The sequence below is a fragment of the Myotis myotis genome, unplaced genomic scaffold (genome assembly GCF_014108235.1).
Source record: "Myotis myotis isolate mMyoMyo1 unplaced genomic scaffold, mMyoMyo1.p scaffold_m19_p_4, whole genome shotgun sequence".
Lineage (NCBI taxonomy): Eukaryota > Metazoa > Chordata > Mammalia > Chiroptera > Vespertilionidae > Myotis > Myotis myotis.
Window position 1 is genome coordinate 63,450,759 of NW_023416346.1, and position 19,876 is coordinate 63,470,634.

The window sequence follows — 19,876 nt, forward strand, 5'->3', positions numbered from 1 at the left end:
ACCTAAGACCATCCTGCATATCAGATATTTACATTATGATTCATAACAGTAGCAACATTACAGTTATGAAGTAGTAATGAAAATAATTTTATGGTTGGGTCACAACATGAGGAACTATATTTAAAGGGCCAGAAAGTTGAGAACCACTGTTAGACCATTTGTATTTTATCTATTTACATATGTTTACCCCAATTCGTTCAAAACACTGAAAGATGAGGGAGTCTCTAGTTCTTGTTTACTACTGTTTCCCCAATGTTAAGCATAATGTCTGATAACATATAGACATTAAATAAATATTTGTGGAAGGAAGGAAGTAAATAAATAGAGGCCACAAGGATTATTTTGCCATACTTGCAATTGCGGGGATAGGGAGCATGCAGGAATGAGTGTTCTTATCAGTAAACTGATGGTCACATTTGTAAGTTACATTCCATAAACTAATATGTCTCCAGCATTTCAGTCATCATCTGGAACATTTGTACACTTGGAAGAGAGAGTGGTAATATGTGCAGAAGACATCTTAGCAGCTATTACTTGAACTTGTATACTTACTGTCATTCTGCTTTATAATAATAGAAAGACTATTTTGAATAAAGACTCATGAGTAATTAATGCTGGTTGAACTGTTGAAAAATAGCTACTCATGTAGTCTGAGAGTTGGCATCACACCCTAAAGTAGCTGTACTCCATCTTGTTGAAGAAATGCTTGCATGGCTCTGCACACCATTGTAAGGGAGAGTAATAGACTCAGAAGAATTTCAGAAATTATTAGAGACTGTGGGCTGTCTGAGCAATCAGTTGGCCATAGAGAGAAGCATACTAGGCCAGCAGTGACAGGGCTGCCAGAATTGACAAGCATTCTTAGCCAAGTTCTGGTCCTCATCAAGTTTCCTAGCTATAAAAATACTTCAGTGTTTTGAAATATGCACTCACATATGGCAATCACTTCTGACTGTAATATAGTCCTGGACAGCATTACAACTGAATCATGTTATGGTCCCCAAACCCCTTTCTTCCAGAAAAAAATCTTTCCTAGAAGATGAATATGGAAAATAGCAAAACAAATAAACACACACACACACACACACAAAAGAGTTGCTCTCCCTCTTTCCCTTTACACCTCAATCTAATGACCCCTGAGGGTAGAGTAGAAAGATCACTGTACTGGTTATCAGAAGACAGATTCATGGACTCCCAGGGCAGAAATGAAACATAAAATACTTCCACCCAACCAGACACCCTTAGTTGAATTCCCTTGTACAACAGGAACCCTCCAGGCTTTTCCCCCAATAGCCTTTCTGCTCTCGGACAAGTAATTTACCCTCAATATACTTCAGTTCCTCCATCTGTAAAAAGAGGGGTTATACACTCCAGGGTCTTTTGATACCATAAAAATGTGATTCAATAATACTAAGAACATATAGAAATCTGGCCCAGAAAGAAGATCATGAAACCTGTTTAATTGTTTGGTATTTCATACAACCAGTAGTCTAAAAAAATAATAATAATAAGATCTGGGACATTCTATAAGACTATATACCAGGGATTCTAAAACAGTGATGGCGAACCTATGACACGCGTGTCAGAGGTGACACGCGAACTCATTTTTTTGGTTGATTTTTCTTTGTTAAATGGCATTTAAATATATAAAATAAATATCAAAAATATAAGTCTTTGTTTTACTATGGTTGCAAATATCAAAAAATTTCTATATGTGACATGGCACCAGAGTTAAGTTAGGGTTTTTCAAAATGCTGACACACCGAGCTCAAAAGGTTCACCATCACTGTTCTAAAACCTCTCTGAATTTTATGCAAAAGTCGAATATTCTTGCAGTAGAGCCCATAAATTGTTGGGGGTTTTTTTGGGGGGGGTCTGCTTTCTTTTGTTGTTTTACTTTGCATTTATTTATTGCAATATTTTGCATTTAAAATGGAGATCCAAGTGGTGCTTGAGAAGTACAACATATTCCAAAGTTTCTTTGCTATATGAGGATTTTCAAAATTTTATTTTATTGTGGTAAGAACACTTAACAAGACATCTAACCTCTTAACAGATTTTTAAGTGTACAATGAAACTTTTATTAATTAAAGGACTGGCGTGAAATACCACTAAGTGGCACATCAGTGACTACTTTCCCCATGGGCCTGATACTTTAATAAAGCAGAGATGAAAGGCTTGATATTGTCCTAACATAAGTGATAATTTAGGCTCTATTCTTTCCTCCCAGCCATTTTCAGAGTTCTTGTGAGAATACCTAGACCTGAAATGTGGAATCAAAATTTGCCTGGAATTCTCACTTGGTATGTTTATTTATTGTAGTAAAAAATCATTTATATGCACTTCAGGATTGAGCAAGTAAGTGGATGTGTTGATGTTGTATGGAGTTCTTATCACAGAAGAAGGGAAATAAAATTAAGGATTGGAGGTATCAATATGATGCCTGAGCAATAATATCACATTAGCAATGAACATATTTAGTGTCTAGATCTTGGTTTCTAAAAACCATTCCCCATTAAAAGGAACGATTACTTCCTACAGAAATGGCTGATGCCAGGGCTAGGGGAGGAATGATACAACATGAGCCTGGAGTATCTTGTTTTAAAGTAAGGAAGTTATAAAATAACAACAATGGGCAAGGTTTTGAAACAAGAAACTAGAAAGGAACTCCCACCTATGAGCAAATCTGAAACAATTTGAGCATCAAAATAAATAAGGGAAATAATAAATTATAACTCATTGAATAAAATAAGAATCTGTTAGTTTATAGTGATAATAGAGCCATCCAAACAGACAGAGAAAGACAGAGAGAACAGTTAGATAGAATGCCAACTAATAAATATGGAGAGAATGATGGATTTAGACTAGCACCATTTTGTAACCATCACAGTAAAGATTGGTTAAGGCAAGAATCATCAACTTATACTAAATGTGAGGTAGGGGGATGGCTGAGAATATTTGGATGAGGATATTTGCATGGACTTAAAATATCTTCCCAGTTTCCTAATTAATTGCAAGAAGAAAGCAGTAACTATACAGTGGAGAAAACAGATGATACATTGACCAGTTGATCAAAATTAACCTCATCAGTGAAGGGCAGATGAGAAATGTGTGCTTTGGATGTGTTTCCCTGAAACAGATTCAATATCACCCACGTAGCTTATAAAGAGGTCTCACTTGAATCTAATCATAAGGAAACATCAGAGAAACTTAAATTGAAGGGCATTGTATAAAAAACGGAACTGCATTCTTTAAAAAGAAATGCCAATATCATGAAAACAAAGTAAGGCTCAGGAACTGTTCCAGATTAAAGACTAAAGAGACCTGACAACTAAATGTAATACACGAGATTGGATTAACTTCTGTGTAAGAGGGGGAAATGTTGTAAATGGACATAAATGAGCCAACAGACAAAAGTAGAATATGGACCATAGGTTTTAGAGAAAAGATTTTATCAATATTAAATTTCCTGAATTTGATAACTGCATTGTGCTTCTGTAAAAGAATTTCCTGTTTTTAGGAAAGACACACAGAATAGTGAAGGGCTTGTGAGGCATATTCTCAAATAGTTCAGAAAAAATGTTTTAAATAAGTGTGTGTGTGTGTGTGTGTGTGTGTGTGTGTGTGTGTGTATAAGGTACATATATAACTAGAAAGACAGAGACATAATAATAAAACAAATGTGGCAAATCATTAAATATTAGTGAAGGATGAAACTGGGTAAAGAGCAATAAGAAGTCTTCTTACATTGTCCTTGCAACTTTCCTGTAAGTTTGACATTATTTCAAAACACAAACTTTTTTTGACTGGTGCTGATAGTCAACCTAATTTCAAATGATAAATAGAATATCTTTAAAACTTTCTTGCCCTGGAAAATCATTTACTGGGAAATGCTTTTTACTCAAATGTGTTCATTTTCTTTGCAGTGAAAAGAATGATGATGTGAAATATATGGAACACTGAAAACATAGCAACCCACTCTGAAGCAACCTTTAAAAGCTAAGGTAAAAATTCCTACTCAGTCAAAGGATGTAAACCACAGCATGTTTTTCCTGCATGTGTACACACACACAGACACACACACACACACACACACAATTTGTATATCATGTTAACTTTTTTCCCTCAGTTAAAATCACGGATAACCTCTATTAACACTTTCCCTGTAGAAGAGCAAGCATAGCAGTGGACTGGTCACATAAGTCTAACTCCCTAACTTCAGCTTTCCCATGAAGATGATGGAGGTGATAGGTTCGAGAGCATATAGGCTCTCTGCAGATACACCTGGTAGTAAGTGTTGGACTTATTCCTGTACTTGTCTTTCTAATTAATCTGACCATCCTTTAGGGTGGAGCTTGTCTATAAGATTACATATTCCTGAAAGGAATTTGACCAACTGCTTTCAAGAGTAGTAAATTCTTACCAATCAGTTGCAAGAAATCCTAGCTTGTGCATATTAGGGCCATTTTGCTTCTGTGTCTGAAATTCGCCAAGTAATCATGGTATTGCTCCAGAGAGTGACAACATAGGGAACAAATCTCATTTACCCTCCAGATCTTTCCTTTGTACTGTTGAGACCTATCTCTTTCAGTTACTGACAAATACATTTTTTTCCTTCCTATTAGCTCCACTGAACCCATCTTCCTATGAGAGTGTGAAACTGAATTGTATTTCGCCTTGAGCAGCAACAATTTCATCAGTTAGATTATGACTGCTGAATCTTTATTCCCGGGATATGGCAAGATAGGGCGACAGCTTCCAGGCTGCTGACTCGCTATTTTCGGACTTGTAGATTTGTAGCACAACTGACTTATAAATCAATGCTTGTGTAAATATATCTGATACTGAAACAAAAAAATCTATCATTTTATCTACTGAGTCTTGTTCTCATTAAAATCATAATGCTCTCTAATTTTTTATCTTCTCTTCACATTTTATGCCATTTATGAGACAAGCAGGATTAACTACCAAAGAGAAAATGAAATGTAATTGGTAAACATAAGATATACACAGCACCTTATGCACCTGCAATGCCTCTAAAAATATTTTTTGCATCTTCAATCTTTTAGTAAATTTTCCACCAAAATCTTTGTTCACAGTAGTTTTCTTTAGTGTATCTTCAGAGTTTTATGACTAGGAATATTAAGTAGAAAGCTGGGGAAATTAGGGCTGTGGTTCTAATTCCTAACAACAGTGTTTAAAGTCAGTCATCTGTAAAATGGGACTAAGTATCCACAGGATAATATGCAAAAATTCATGAGCATGTGCAATGTGATATGAATTCAAAATGATAAGAAATGTGACCTCTAAGTTTCTTGACTAGAAGTAAAACTGCTAGAGTCAGAAAGCACAAGGTCCAGCCTGAATTAACTAGTAGATAGCAAAGTGAAACTCCTCAAAAGCACCAAAGCTATTGCAGGGCACTTTAACTGCCTGGTATGAGCATTAGAAGGTGCATTAATGTTCTGCTGCTGTAACAAATTACCCCAAACTTAGTAGCTTGTGCTAATACACATGCTAGTATTATATTTGTTGTGACACACAACCAATAACAAGTTCAGTTAGAATCATAAAAGAGGTACAGTCCATGATCCAAATAAAGGACAAATTTTGTAAAGCCTAGAAGCTTGTGATCTAATAGATAACACAAAGAAGCTAGATATTGGCTATTTCTATACACATAAAGACAAAACTTACAGAACCACATCAGTTGTAAGTTTGGACAGAACTAATTAACTGAGATCCTGTCCCACAGCAGCAAAGACATGGAAAAATCTGTCCCTGTCACTGAGCAGAACAATAGCTGATCAGTTTGACTGAAAGTTGAGGTCAGAATGGTTTAGAAAGGAGACTGCGACCACAGGCGGAGAAAAAGCTCTGTAAAAGAAACATCTACATTCACAATCTCAATTTCATGGTTTGTGGGAAGGACCTGGGGTATGTGAATATATATTAATACTGTCCCCACCCACTATGGGGTCTGGGGTGTACTTCAGTCTGCACTCCCTTCTGGTCTGATTGATCAGAACGATGGATTCAGACCAGAGACCATTACCAAATGAGTACGTGAGGAAAAGGAAAATCTCAGAGTTTCCCTCCCTGAACCATCCGTATGCCTGGGCTGGCCACTCAGTTCTCATACTTCCTATTGAGGTTTTGTCTACACTCTTCTTGCCAAGGGGTCCCAGGGCCTATAGGAGCCATCAAATCAGCTCTCGCACTTGAGTTGAGCAAGTAGTTCCATACACACCAGGAAGTAGCAGAGAACTGCTTGCCACAATGATGCAGCACTAAAGAGTCAAGGGACTTCATATGTGAGTTACAAGGAATGTGCTAGGGTGGAAGCTTGATTCATGCCCAAGTTGGTATTAGAATGCTAAGGTCGTTTCACATGGGAAGAAGACAAAAACCTCAAACATTTTGTTTCATGCAAAGTTGTTTCCAGAAGTGCCTATTCTGCTGGCTCCATTCAGACACACTGAAGGCTTGGTCTGCACTGCTGTGATTAATGAACATTGTATTTTGCTTACAGCAAAAATTGTGAGCAGGGCACAGTGTGGTCACCCTTCAGATGTTCGAAATACCGTACAGAGGTGTTCATCCGAACTCGATAGAAAAGGCAGGTGTCTGTCGAATTATACTGATGGAAATAACTGGTCAATTCAGTCCAACAACTGGTCAGTGACTACTCCATTCCAGGTGAGTAAAGCCTCAGGTCTCTTTAACAATCTGTGTTTGAAAGGCAACTTTTCTCCTCAGGATATATTTCTATGTATTTTTGCTAATATGTAGTGTTTCTAATATACTCTGTATACTCTTGACAGTTGTTGATAGTCTGCACTTTATAAACTCTTCATAAAAATATATTAGGTTGTTCCATTGACTCCTAAATAACAGAAGTAGAGAAGGTAACCTATTCTTTTACTCTGCTATTTCCTCCACTATCATTTCTACTATTGTCTAGAATGTAATATAAGCTGGAAAAGACAGAAATAATTTTGAAGTCACAGGTGACTCTCTGGCCCTTTCAAAACATATTAAAGTTCTCAATAACTAAAATAAAAATGTGGATCAAAATGTCAGAAATGTAACCTAAAGCACATCCATACATGTCTCAAATGTCACCATCCCCCACAGGATTCGTAGGTTGCAATTTCTTAATAATTTTTCAATATATATGGCAAATAAACCAGAGTACTCCCTATTCAAAACACTCATCTTAAAAAGTAAGGATAGGCCATGGCCTGAGCAGTAAACAGTAAAACATTATTTATTAGCTGCTTTCTACTATAAGGAAAAAAATTACAGCACAGAAATGTCTAAGAAAACTGTTCAAGGCAAGAAAGCCAGGCCTGAATGAAGTCAGAACCACTTTTCCATTGCTAGTTTGGCTTCAGCAGCCAGTTAGAAAGATGAACCCTTTTTCCAGAATATGAGTAGCACTGGGTTTAGCCATATCATCTTCTGATGTCATGTAATAGAATAATGGAATATGTACTGTTAGACAAGATATATGACAGCATGGAAGTTACATCAAGGGTTTACTCAAGAAAAACTGGTGTGCCTAGCCAGTGTGGCTCAGTTGGTTGAGCATCATCCCATGCATCAGGAGGTCACTGGTTCAATTCTTAGTCAGGACACATGCCTGGGTTGCTTGCTCCTCAGGGGGGGCATGCAGAAGGCAGCCGATCAATTGATGTTCTCTCTTGTTGATGTTTCTATCTATCTCTCCCCCTCACTTCCTCTCTCTGAAATCAATAAATACATATTTTTAAAGAAGAAAGAAAGAAAAACTGGTATGAGAGAAGACAATTTATGTAAAAACAAAGAAGGAAAATGCTTCAGAAATAGGAACATCAATTTGAATGTTACAGAAACCAAAAGTTTTATCCCTAAACATAAAGTTACTATGATAATAAAACATATTGCTTTGACTCCTCCCAGGACTCAGAAAATGAACCATTGTTGTGTAAAAGCTCCAAGAAGAAATGTGCACATCTGAATGACTCTGCACAACCTCTCCTTCAGTTCCGCTGTTAACACTGAAAGTAGACTTATGAGGACAGAGAAAATAGACTGAGTGAGCACAGCTACAGTGGATGAGTGCATGGGGATGCACTGGATGAGTAAGGTGGGGTTGAGGGAGAGCTGGCTGTGTATTTCCTAAAGGAACCTAGGAGTTGGCCATGTGGAATTGGCGAGAAGTTGCTTCATTTTGTGACAAATAATTCTTCTCTGTTTTGAACACTTTTAATATCTTTGAATGAATGACAGCCTTATATATTGAAAACTATATTTTTAAAAAATTTTTTTATTGGTTTCAGAGAAGAAGGGAGAAGGAGAGAGAGATAAAAACATCAATAATGAGAGAAAATCATTAATCAGCTGCCTCCTGCATGCCCCACAATGGAGATAGAGCCCACAACCTGGCATGTGCCCTTGACTGGAATCAAACCCAGGACCCTTCAGTCCGCAGGCCAACACTCTATCCACTGAGCCAAACCAGCTAGCGCTCAATTTTATTTTTTTTAAAGAATAATAGTTCTCTGTTATACTCCAAAAACAAATGCATGTTAGTCATTCAATAAAGATCATACAATGCTCATGAAATTCCAAGGCAAACCTGTCAAGAACAAACAGAAAGGTGAAATGCCAAGCTTCTCTACAATTCTTTTTTTCCCAAGGGCTAGAAATGTTGGCAGACATGTGTATGCGGAACCCTGATAATAAGCAAATGAACAGGTTTAACTTCTGGGCCAGATGTGTTATATGGAAGAGTCATGTCCAGGGGAAGCCACATAACATGTCAGTACACACTAGGCTAGTATCCATCAACTATTACATTCACTAGCTTCTACGAAATACATTAACATCCAATTAAGTGACATTCTAAAAGGCAAAAGAACAAGATAATTCTGTTTTGTGAGCCACTTCTGTTAGAAAGTGTATTTCATGGAAAGCAAAATTATCAAGTTAGGAGAGATTTATAGAGATACTTCAGATAAAGTTGCTCAATTTATAAATGGGTAAACTGGGACCCAGGTAAGGGAAGTGATTTCCTCTAGGAAGGTACATAGAAAAGCAAAGACCTACACGACCAGTACTGGATCTATATATGCGTGGGTAGAGCTGCTTGCAAAAATGTTCCAACCAGCCTTCTTGAACACTGTTCCAGATTTTCCTCCACTGCAGACCTCATCATTTGTAGTCACGATACAAAATAATCCCTGACATTCCCACTCAGGGCATTTCATGAGCAAAGCAGAGTGGATATTGTAGGTACTAGTGATAAATTAAAAAAAAAAGCTAAGGTAAAATCAGGGGTGATTCAAATTTACTTAGGACCTAAACCTATGAACCAAGGTGTGCTTTTCCCATTTGCGCACAGGGCCGAGATCACCTCCCTTCTGTTTTTTACAAAGCATACTTTGCTCAATAGCAATATTCCAATTTAATAGCCCAAGTGGTGAAGTAACAGAGTGCTAAAATTAAAGGAATTTCATCTGTAATGCTACTAAGTATTTCTTCATCATTGAAGAATGCCACCCTTAGCCTCATTTAAAGCTATATGCTCCATTCTGCTTTCATACTCAAGCCTCCTGAACTAACAGTTGGAGGAGAAACATTTTTCTATGGCAAGAAACACCCTTTCTTGCCACGGAAAGAATTACTCATTCTGCCATTCACTAACTGTGCAACTTTGGGCAATATGCTTAACAATTCACAGAAAGAATTCACTAAGATCAGTGGTTCTCAACCTTCTGGCCCTTTAAATACCGTTCCTCATGTTGTGACCCAACCATAAAATTATTGTCGTTGCTACTTCATAACTGTAATGTTGCTGCTGTTATAAATCATAATGTAAGTATCTGATATGCAGGATGGTGTTAGGCAACCCTAGTTCGACCTCCAAAGGGGTCGCGACCCACAGGCTGAGAACTGCTGACTAAGATCATTCATCAAAAATGCTTGTCATGTTGGATATTTACAATAGTTGAATATGAATATTTGTGAAAGCATTATATTCTAATGCCAACCTGTAATACGTTCATGGAGAATATAATAAAAACAGAAAATGCTCTTTTTCGGGCTCATAAGCAACTTTAAAACAATGGAGGAGCATAGTGGTAAAAACATAAATAAAATAATGTAACCTTGCCCATTCCATAGGTCTGGCTTTACCACTAGATAATTACTTCTTCCTGTATAAGATTATTGTTAGGTTTGATTGATCAATTGAATTGGTACCCCATCCCCAGGAACTGGCTTTTCAGATCATTTCACTATGGACATTCCCTTTGCTGAAGACCACATTTCACTTGCGGTGACCACATTCCATTATCTCCCCTCCGGGTATGCATAAAGAAGTCTCCGCCCCCAAGAAAAGCCCACCAAAAGTCTTTTAAAATCCCCTGACTCCTGTCACTGGGTGCTGGAGCCATCCAGGCTCAGCCACCTGGTGTGCGGATGATCGAATAAATTTGTAATTCCTCACCACTACGGCCTCGTGTGTTCCTCCTTCGGTGACCTAACAATTATATGTGAATCAAGTATCTTAAGCTGGCACAGCTATGGGTGCTTTATAGCTAGCATGGGTACTAGTGGATATTAAAGTCATACATGCATGTCCCTACACACAGGGCACATACACATATACATGCATGCATAGGGGCTTGCCATGAGAAACCCTAGTCTGATGCTACATTTGGTTTAAACTATGAGGTGTTTTATTGTCTGTGCCTCTTGATTCTCTACTTGCACCCTGTATATCAAAGTTATCCTGTTTCCCAGTCAGTGATGATTACTGGTTTCAAGGAACACAAACCCACTGAAGCAAGCTTAAACAGAAAGGAATTTAATATAAGGCTGCAACAATCTCATAGAAATCCAAGGGCAGCCAACAAAGCCCAGTCAGGACCCTAGAAACTGGAAATTTACCTTTTAAATGAGAAACCATGATTGTTCATTGTCTATTTTTTAAAAAAGCCTCTTTCATCTCTGCCTCCTCTCTTTCTCAACTCGCTTTCTCTGCTTTTATATGGCCCAATTTGGCTAAAGCAGCCATTCAGGTCCATCCTCTGTCTATTTTCTAACTAGATCTATGCATATTTCAAATTCTTGAGAAAGAGCAGTGGTTAGGCAATGAGTTGGCATCTTGGGGTGTGTCTGGGGCTGGGTGTGGAGCACAAAGTCACTGAAGTACTCCATCCATGTGAAAAGGGTTGGCTATACTAACAGAAGAAATTGGAGTTGGGCTAACAACTCAAAATATCATCTTTGCTGCTCTCAAAGCTATGAGTTTTCAGATAAAACAAACCTGAAAACCATGAGTTTTCCTTTTTCAAATGAAATAAACTTAGAAAAGATGGCATTACGCACATATTGGCTTATGCTAACCTTGGCAGGTAATCATTCTCAGCATGCAGATTATATTACATCATTTTTATACTAAGAACTCTCTAATCCAATATCTAAGACTCAGTAGTTCATTGATTAGTCAAAGTGATTGAAATAACCAATCATTAAAATATATTGTATACCTTAGATATTTTAACAAATATTTTTTATCACAAAATACATGGATTTCATGATTTTTTTTTCTACCCCCAACCTTTTCATTAGGTATGGGTTAACTTTTGTTTTTTTGTACTATCTTGCTTGCACAAGTCAAATCCATAATAATTTCCAGTGTGTGTTCCTTTAAAGTAGAATGAGGACTAAAAAAGACCTATGAGAGGAAATGATATGATACTTGAGATTTGCTTCAAAATAATGTGGCAGGGAGTGAGTGAGGTATAGCTGGAACATGTACAGAAAATTGTTGAAGCTGGGTGATGAGAGTATCATGTTAATTATACTAGACTCTCTAATTTTAGATGTGTTGAAATTTTCCATAAAATTAAGTAAAAAACAAAACATATGAAGCAATTGGAATGTAGAAACTTAATTATTACAATTTCCCTCATCTTGTACTTTTTCTCACCACCACCTAATTTGACAGACTTTTTTAGCACCCTGCCTTTCCTGAGTCTCCCAAAAGCATTCAGCCTGAATTTCACTGCAGCAACTACTCACTTTGCATGTATATTTCATCAGTTTATATAATATTTAATTAAATCATATAATTACATTATGTACAACTGGCATAAATTTGGAATAAACTCAACTAATTTTCAGTAAGCATACAACTCAAATGGTTAAAGCAGAAGTACCTGGGAAAATTAGACACTTCTAACCACCCTGCTTCCAACCTTACTCATGACCACAAGCAGTTAGTATATCATGGCCATTGGTCACTGGGTCTTACCAAGTGTCCATTTATCTAGCAAGCTGATTAAGTAGAAGTTCACTAAGAGAGAATCTACTGTACTGTTGTTATTATAATACTAGAGGCCCCGTGCATTAAATGCATGCATGGGGGTGGGGCGGGGGGAGTCCCTCAGCCCAGCCTGTACCCTCTCCAATCCGGGACCCAGGGAGGATGTCTGACTGCTGGTTTAGGCCTGATCCTGGGGATTGGGCCTAAATCAGCAGTCAGACATCCCTCTCACAATCCTGGACTGCTGGCTCCTAATTGCTCATCTGCCTGCCTGACTGGTTGCCACTAACTGCCCCCCCTGCTGGCCTGATCACCCCTCATTGCCACCCCTGCCAGCCTAATCTCCCCCTATCTGCCCCCGCCCCCCCCCCGCCAACCTGGTCACCTCTAACCACCTTCCCCTGCCAGCCTAATCGACCTCAACTGCACCCCCCTGCCTGCCTGGTCACCCCCAACTGCCCCCCTGCCGGCCTGGTCACCCCATGCAGCCTGCTGTTCAGTCATTTGGTTGTCCCTCACTAACCACCCTGCTGGCTTGGTTGCACCATGCAGCCTACTTGTTCAGTCATTTGGTCGTCCCTCACTAACCCCCCTGCTGGCCTGGTCATAGGCAGCCATCTTGTGAGGGTGTGAGGGTTAATTTGCATATCACCTCTTTATTATATAGGATGTTCTACATTTTTCAAACTTAAATTCTAACTTCAACTATGCCTCTTTCATGATCTCAAACGTGGGACAGCTGAAGATTATGCTTGCCTCAAATGATCTTCTGGAGTGTAATGGTGTGGGACCAGATTTTTCAATGACATACAGTTGGCAAGCGAGAGTGGGGGTGTTTAATTTCCATATGCTTATTATTTTACTAGAGGCCCAGTGCACAAATTCATGCACAGGTTGGGGGAGGAGGGACTGTGGGAGGTTGGCTGGCCAGCGCCCCCTCTCCCGCGCCCTGATTGGGGCCCAGGGAGGTTGGCTATGGGAGCACACTGACCACCGGGGAACAGCTCCTGCATTGAGCATCAGCCCCTGGTGGTCAGTGAGTGTCATAGCAACTGGCTGACCAGTCGTTTGGTCATTTGGCCTCTTAGGCTATTATATATAGAGATTTCTCTGCTTTCCCACAACTCTCTGACTTAGCTTGCTCACTTAAAAAAATAGAAGTTAGGTTGCTTTACAGACATTGGCTTTGGCAAGGAGCCTGATTACACTTTCTAAGCCTCCTTGTAGAAATATGGAGGAATTAATTAAAAAGCTAAAACCAGGGTACCTTAACCAGAGAGACAGAGAATTAGTGTGCTATAGTCCCCAGCTCTAAGTTTCTGCAATCGTTTGTTGAAATATCTTGAGGAAGTAAGTCAGGTTTTATTTCACTATGCGGGGTGACAAAGGATGATATGACATACCAATGTTTTTTAATGATAAAACTGTGAGGCCCAAAATTCCCTCTTTCTCCTCCTCCCTCCATGACACCTCATAAAGCTGTTTACAGAATGAACTAGTCATAGCACACACTGAGTTTCTTTTATCAGACTCAGCCATGGATGCTGGAAAGGGCTGCTTTCCCTTTGTTTAACCGCTTTAGTGCAACTAACTCATGAACACACAGGAGCAAGGCAATTTGCTCCTCCATCCTCCACCTCACGTGTGCGGCAGCAGCCTGGGTTCCGAGTCACGCAGAGTCCACTCTTCAGAATGCGTGCTGCCAGCTCAGAGGGGCTAATAATCAAATTAGGCTGCTAACAAGTGGCCATTTAGAATACTGAAACTAATGAGAGGTCAAAGAACTAAACTCTGCGAGGAGTTTTAATTATCCTGTCCTTTGTGACTCCACAGGAACATTTTTAAAGGAATACTGTCACCAGTATTCAACTGGTACTTTGTTTCATTAAGAAGATTTACATAACCTATTACATAAATGGGAAATAGTCACTTTCTTTCCATGTACAGCAGGAATCTAAAACTTTCCTCCAGCTGGAAAGCAGGCACTGTCTTGGTTGGATGCTCCATTAGAATACCACGTCTGGATCCCTGTCCTTCCATCGCGCTGATGGACAGAGAAACGAGGAGCCGCTGGTCAAGGGAACAGTGGATTGGGCAGCATGTGGAAAGAGAACTGCAATAAATAAAACTACAATAGAGTTTTCTGTGCCATTTCCCTTTTTTGGCCCGTTTGTTTGTGTTTTATCGACACCATGATGCTCAGGCCTTAACCGCAAACTTCTGCAGCAGGTACAGCCATCCCTGCCCTCGCTGCTTCTCGGTCTTCAGCTTCTGGTGCTGGTTGAGCTGGGGGCACATGCCACACATTTTCTTGGGCCACAGATGCAAGGACTTGCATTTCTTGCCCTAGAAGAAGTCCCTGAGGCTGGTTAAATAACAGCGAGAACATGAGCAATGGATCTGCAAAGAACTCGGGTCTCAGACAACTCAGACAGCATGTCTCCTATCACTTTGGTGACACGCAACTGGGACAGCTCCACCTTCAGGTCATCCAGCTCTTTCAGCGGCTCCTCCTCCTTGCTGGGAAGGTGTCAAGCCTCAATCTTGGCCCTGGCTGCACAAGCTGCGGCCAACGCCTGCTCCAAGGGATAGAGCTTCTTTATTTCTTACTCACGCTTCCCTCTGTCGCATAGACATCCACACACCAGCACCACACCCACAAGTCAAAATGCTCTTCATCTTCTATGGCCTCACCTTCTTTCTGGGCTGTGTCTGACACAGGATTGTTTATTTATTTGTTGGCTTGGAGAGAACTGACAGAATTGATTAATTGAAGAAAGCCACAACAGCAGATAAATGTGGACCCTCTCTGGCAAAAATAAAAACAAAAGGCTGCTACTACCCTTAAAAGCTGCAGAAAAGCTTAATTCAGAGATATTTGAGATGTTAGGGAGCACTACTGGTCTGGAAAGGCTTCTGCTACCCAGGGGTTAACTGTCCAAAGGTAATGTCCACCTGTCAAGCCAATTTAAGGCCAAAGAATATATCTGGGCAAGGAGTTTTCTTTTATCAATAACTGTGTCGATAAAACAGCAAATGGAACACAAGAAAATCGAGTATGTCCATATCATCAGGGCCGCAATGCACAGAGCATGGAAGGGCCTAGGTGATAAACCAGTTGCCCTTGTTGTTGGGGGAAAAAAAAGTCGAAGTATGAAAGCAAATACAACAAGGAAATTGGAAGCAAGGCAAAGAACAAAAGCTTTCTTCCTGGAAAAACAAGATGAAGTCTGGAAATTCTTCTGCAAAACTTGTCATCACTTATGCTTTACTGTTCTTCCAAGTTGTCAGCCTATTGCTTTATGAGACTGTGAAGCTTAAGGGCTAAGAGCATGAGCCCTGGATTCAAACTAAATTCCAGTTCTATCACTTACTAGCCATGTGGTCTTAGGCAGCTTACTTTTTTCTTTCTAGGCTTTGGAGCCAAACTGCCTGGGTTCAAACTCTCAGCTCCACCGTGTTAGCACTATGGCCTTGGGCATATTGCCTCTTTTCTCTGTGGCTCAGTTCCCTTCTCAATAAGATGGGGCCAACTGATTGTCAGGACTCCACATGGTCATTTTGAAAAGTATAGAATACATGTGAAACACCTGGTAAGAGCTCAATAAATACCTTTCACAAGTACTACCTCAGAAAGTTATTAGGAGAGTTATTTTTATTGATTGATTTGAAAAGAATACTTTCTATCATTACATAAGAACAAGTTTTTCATAAGCAAAGGCTGCCCTGCCATGCTTTTTAGCTCGGTATAGTAAGTGCTCAATAAATGCTAGCTTTTGTTATATTTTCCTTTTGATTCTTTGACTAGCTTTTAAGTTCATTGCCGGGAGCCGGTCCATCCTTGCTGCTTGACACAGTCGCTGCAGGGAAGGAACATCTGCACAGCATATGTTTCAAGGGACCTGGCATATATGGCATACTGTTCTTAATATGTTTGCTCACCTTCTTGGCGCTATGTGTCTTAACCAAGGTCACCTCTCCGAGAAAGGTTGTTTCCCCAGGTAGGGATTTTCCCCTGAAGTTAGAGAGGGAATAAAACCCCTTAACTAAGTGCCAGGTGGGTAATTAATCACTTTAACTATGAATAATCATGCTTAAGCTACATAATCTTTACTCCCTGGAATGGAGATAAGAAACGCCCTAACCTTTGGAATAGAGATTGATAGGATTGGAATCAACTGGTATAAATACAGATGTAACAAGAAACTGGACACAGAACCTAGAGACAGAATCTAGCGAGAGAACCTGGCTGAAGAACCTAGAGACAGAACCTGGCCACAGAACCTGGCAAAAGAACCTGGCTACAGAACCTGGATAGAGAACCTGGATAGAACCTGGCTGGAGAACCTAGCAAGAGAACATGGCAAGAGAACCTGGACAGAACCTGGATGGAGATTCTGGATAGAACCAGGCGAGAGAACCCAACTATGCTGATGAACTGAATGCTGCCTCCATGTCATTCTTTCTTCGCCGACTCCGTCCACACCTTTGGGAACCCCTGGACCTGCTGGGGTTGGACCCCAGCAGTTCATAGAGGACAGGTTTTATACTTTTTTCATGATAATATGATGTCTAGCACTGTGTTCTGTGAAAATAGGAATGACTCAACTATAGCCAACAGAAAGAATAAAGTAACAAGTCCTCACACAAAAATAGAAACTCAAATATCAAAACTGTGGACTTGTAAGCCGTGAAAAGATTGGGTTTACTAAAAATTGATGGTATAGGTCAAACAGCATAATTGATTTGGGGCAAATTATAAATCTCATCAAGAGACAATTTGGGCCCAGCTGGTGTGGCTCAGTGGTTGAGCATTGACCTGTGAACCAGGAGGTCATGGTTCAATTCCCATTCAGGGCACATGCCTGGGTCAATCCCCAGTGTGGGGCATGCAGAAGGCAGCCAATCGATGATTCTCTCTCATCATTGATGTTTCTATCTCTCCCTCTCCCTCTCTATATTTAAAAAAAAAATACAGTTTGGTGTTTGATATCTTACTTGTGTAGGGGCGGAAAAGTTATTTTTCCTCTTCCCTTCTGAGTTCTTGGCAGAGACCCCTCTCCCTTGCCCACAGTAAAAAACAAATTAACTGGAGAAAAAAAATTTAATTGCATGTGTGCACAACGTCTGTATGGGCGTTCCAAAAAGATATGACACTCAAAAAGCAGTCAGACAATTGAGGTAAGAAAAGGGATAGGTGTCTAGGGCTACAAAGCAGAAAAGTCAATTCACTGGGGGGTGAGAAGAACAAGCTTTTCATAAGCAAAGGCAGTCCTGCCATGCAGATCAGTTTCTCAGATAAAAAAGTGATCACTGGTAATAAGTCTCTAATACAGCCCCCTTTTTTTAATGGAAATTTACTTTAAAAGTATAGGTTTTCCTTCCAAAGGGGTAACTTCTACTCTATTTTCAGAGCTTCTCCTATGGCTGCAGTTTCTCAAAATAATCTTTATAATAGGTATATTTTGGGGTGGTATATCCTGCTACCCTTCACTTGAAAATATTGATGACTACAATAGGTGATTCAGCAAAAAAAAAGGCCCAAGCTAATGGTGCTATATAGACACAGCTAGGGGGTAACTCTCACACTTGAACTTTCTGTGACTCACCTTGCAAATTTCATTTAATCAGTATACCTCTAAAAACTTCCTTCACAGTTAATCCTCCATACATACTACTTTACTATTATTTACTTAATATCTTTTAAAAATTAACTTAAATTATTTTTATTGATTGATTTCAAAAGAATACTTTATATCATTACATTAAATGGGGACCAATATCATTTGTCATAAACAGAATGCAAGGGTAAAAAAGATCTATATATATAAAAGGCTAATATGCTAAGTGTTCGACCATCCAACCAGTCACTACGATATGCACTGACCACCAGGGGGCAGACACTCAATGTAGAAGCTTCCGTGATGTGCACAGAGAAACAGCACCTGGACCTGGCACCCACAAAGCAACACTCAGCTTCCCCCAAGTGGGACACAGGCTCCACCACCACCCCAGAACAACACCCCACCAAAATGCAGCCGACGCTGCGAAATGGTGCAAAATGCAGCCGACAGCCCAGCCCAGCCCAGAAATGGTGGCTGTGGGTGCCGGGTAATGCCATCACGTAGCAATGCCTGGCTTCCTCTCCCTAGCAATGACTAGCCTTCTTGCAGTTTCTTGAGCCCAGGAACACAGCTTGCTTTATAGCCAGGTGCAAATATTTTACACTTTAACCAAATGTCTGTGAAGTGTCTTCCCAGCCTCATCTCATTTGATCCTCACAGAAGTCCTGGAGTAGGTAGATAGGAGACTTGGTAGAATCTTATTCTCTTTTCATTAGCTGGAAAATGGAGATTTAGAAAGCTTAGAAACTTGACCCAACTGAAAAGAAGTAAGAAATGGTGGAACTTGAAAATGACTTCAGGTTTTCTCATTGCGCAGAATATAGTCAAACACTGTTGCAGTTCAGTATTTTACCCTTTGGTCTCCCTGCGTGATCTACAATAATAATCTGCTTCGTGTTGATATTTACTGCTGTGTTGCTGACAATTACCTGAAAGAGAAGTTGGGTGCTTCACTGGGCTGGAAAAAGTTTAGCTACATCAGAAAGCAGGTCTAATTAAGCAAGTTTATTATATATATACATAAGGCTAAGTTGACTCGCGCATGCACAACACATATAAATCTCTCACTGGTGCCAGTCGCATGCCTGTGTTTCAATCTGTCATTGTCGACGGTGAATTTGGTTGATACTGTTATTACAGAGAAAGGGCGAATAGCAATATTAAAATATTTCTTCTAATTAATTTCCTTTCAATGTGCATGAATTCATGCACCAGGCCTCTAGTCTATAATAAAAACAAAACAATGTTCTTAAAGCCTAGTTAAGTATTGTTGCCTGACAGAGGCTCCTGAGTCTCTGTCTTTGAAACCTGCTTTTTCTTTGTTAAAAAGGTTGAACCCAGCTGGCATGTCTCAGTGGTTGAGTGTCAACCTATGAACCAGGAGGTCACAGTTCAATTCCCGTCTGGACACATGCCCCAGTTGCAGGCTTGATCCCCACTCTAGGGCATGTAGAAGGCAGCCGATCAATGATTCTCTCTCATCATTGATGTTTCTCTCTCTCTCTCCCTCTTCCTTCATCTCTGAAATCAATAAAAATATTTTTTTTAAGTTTGATTAGAATGTGTCAGAGAAATGTTCAAGGCAAAGTTGCACCAAAGTGAGACCTGAAAATGAATTTAAATGGGAAAACTTCCCTACTCTGTGATTCAGTATTGTTTAATGTCTATGTATTCTGTGGACCACTCAAAATCATTTTGTGATTTCACAAAACACTGGCATAGATAATTAATGACAAATGGTTTGGGGGCTCTCCTAACACCTGGACAGCAATGTCTCTTAAGGTGTAGCCCTTGAATCACCTGCATCAGAATCACGTGCATCAAAATCACCTGTGCACACTTATTTTAAAAAGGTTGAGGTTGCCCTAGCCATTTTGGCTCACTGGACAGGGCATCGGCCCAGGGAATGAAGGGTTTCAGTCAAGGGCATGTA

General features: G+C 39.8%; 1 long non-coding RNA gene across 1 annotated transcript; it reads left to right on the plus strand.

Annotated features, from left to right (window-relative positions):
• The first annotated feature begins 2,224 nt into the window (after positions 1-2,224).
• On the plus strand, positions 2,225-6,693 carry LOC118654572. Its single transcript, XR_004967009.1, has 3 exons — positions 2,225-2,303; positions 3,927-4,004; positions 6,533-6,693. It is a non-coding gene; the product is annotated as an uncharacterized LOC118654572 (long non-coding RNA).
• Positions 6,694-19,876: the final 13,183 nt, after the last annotated feature.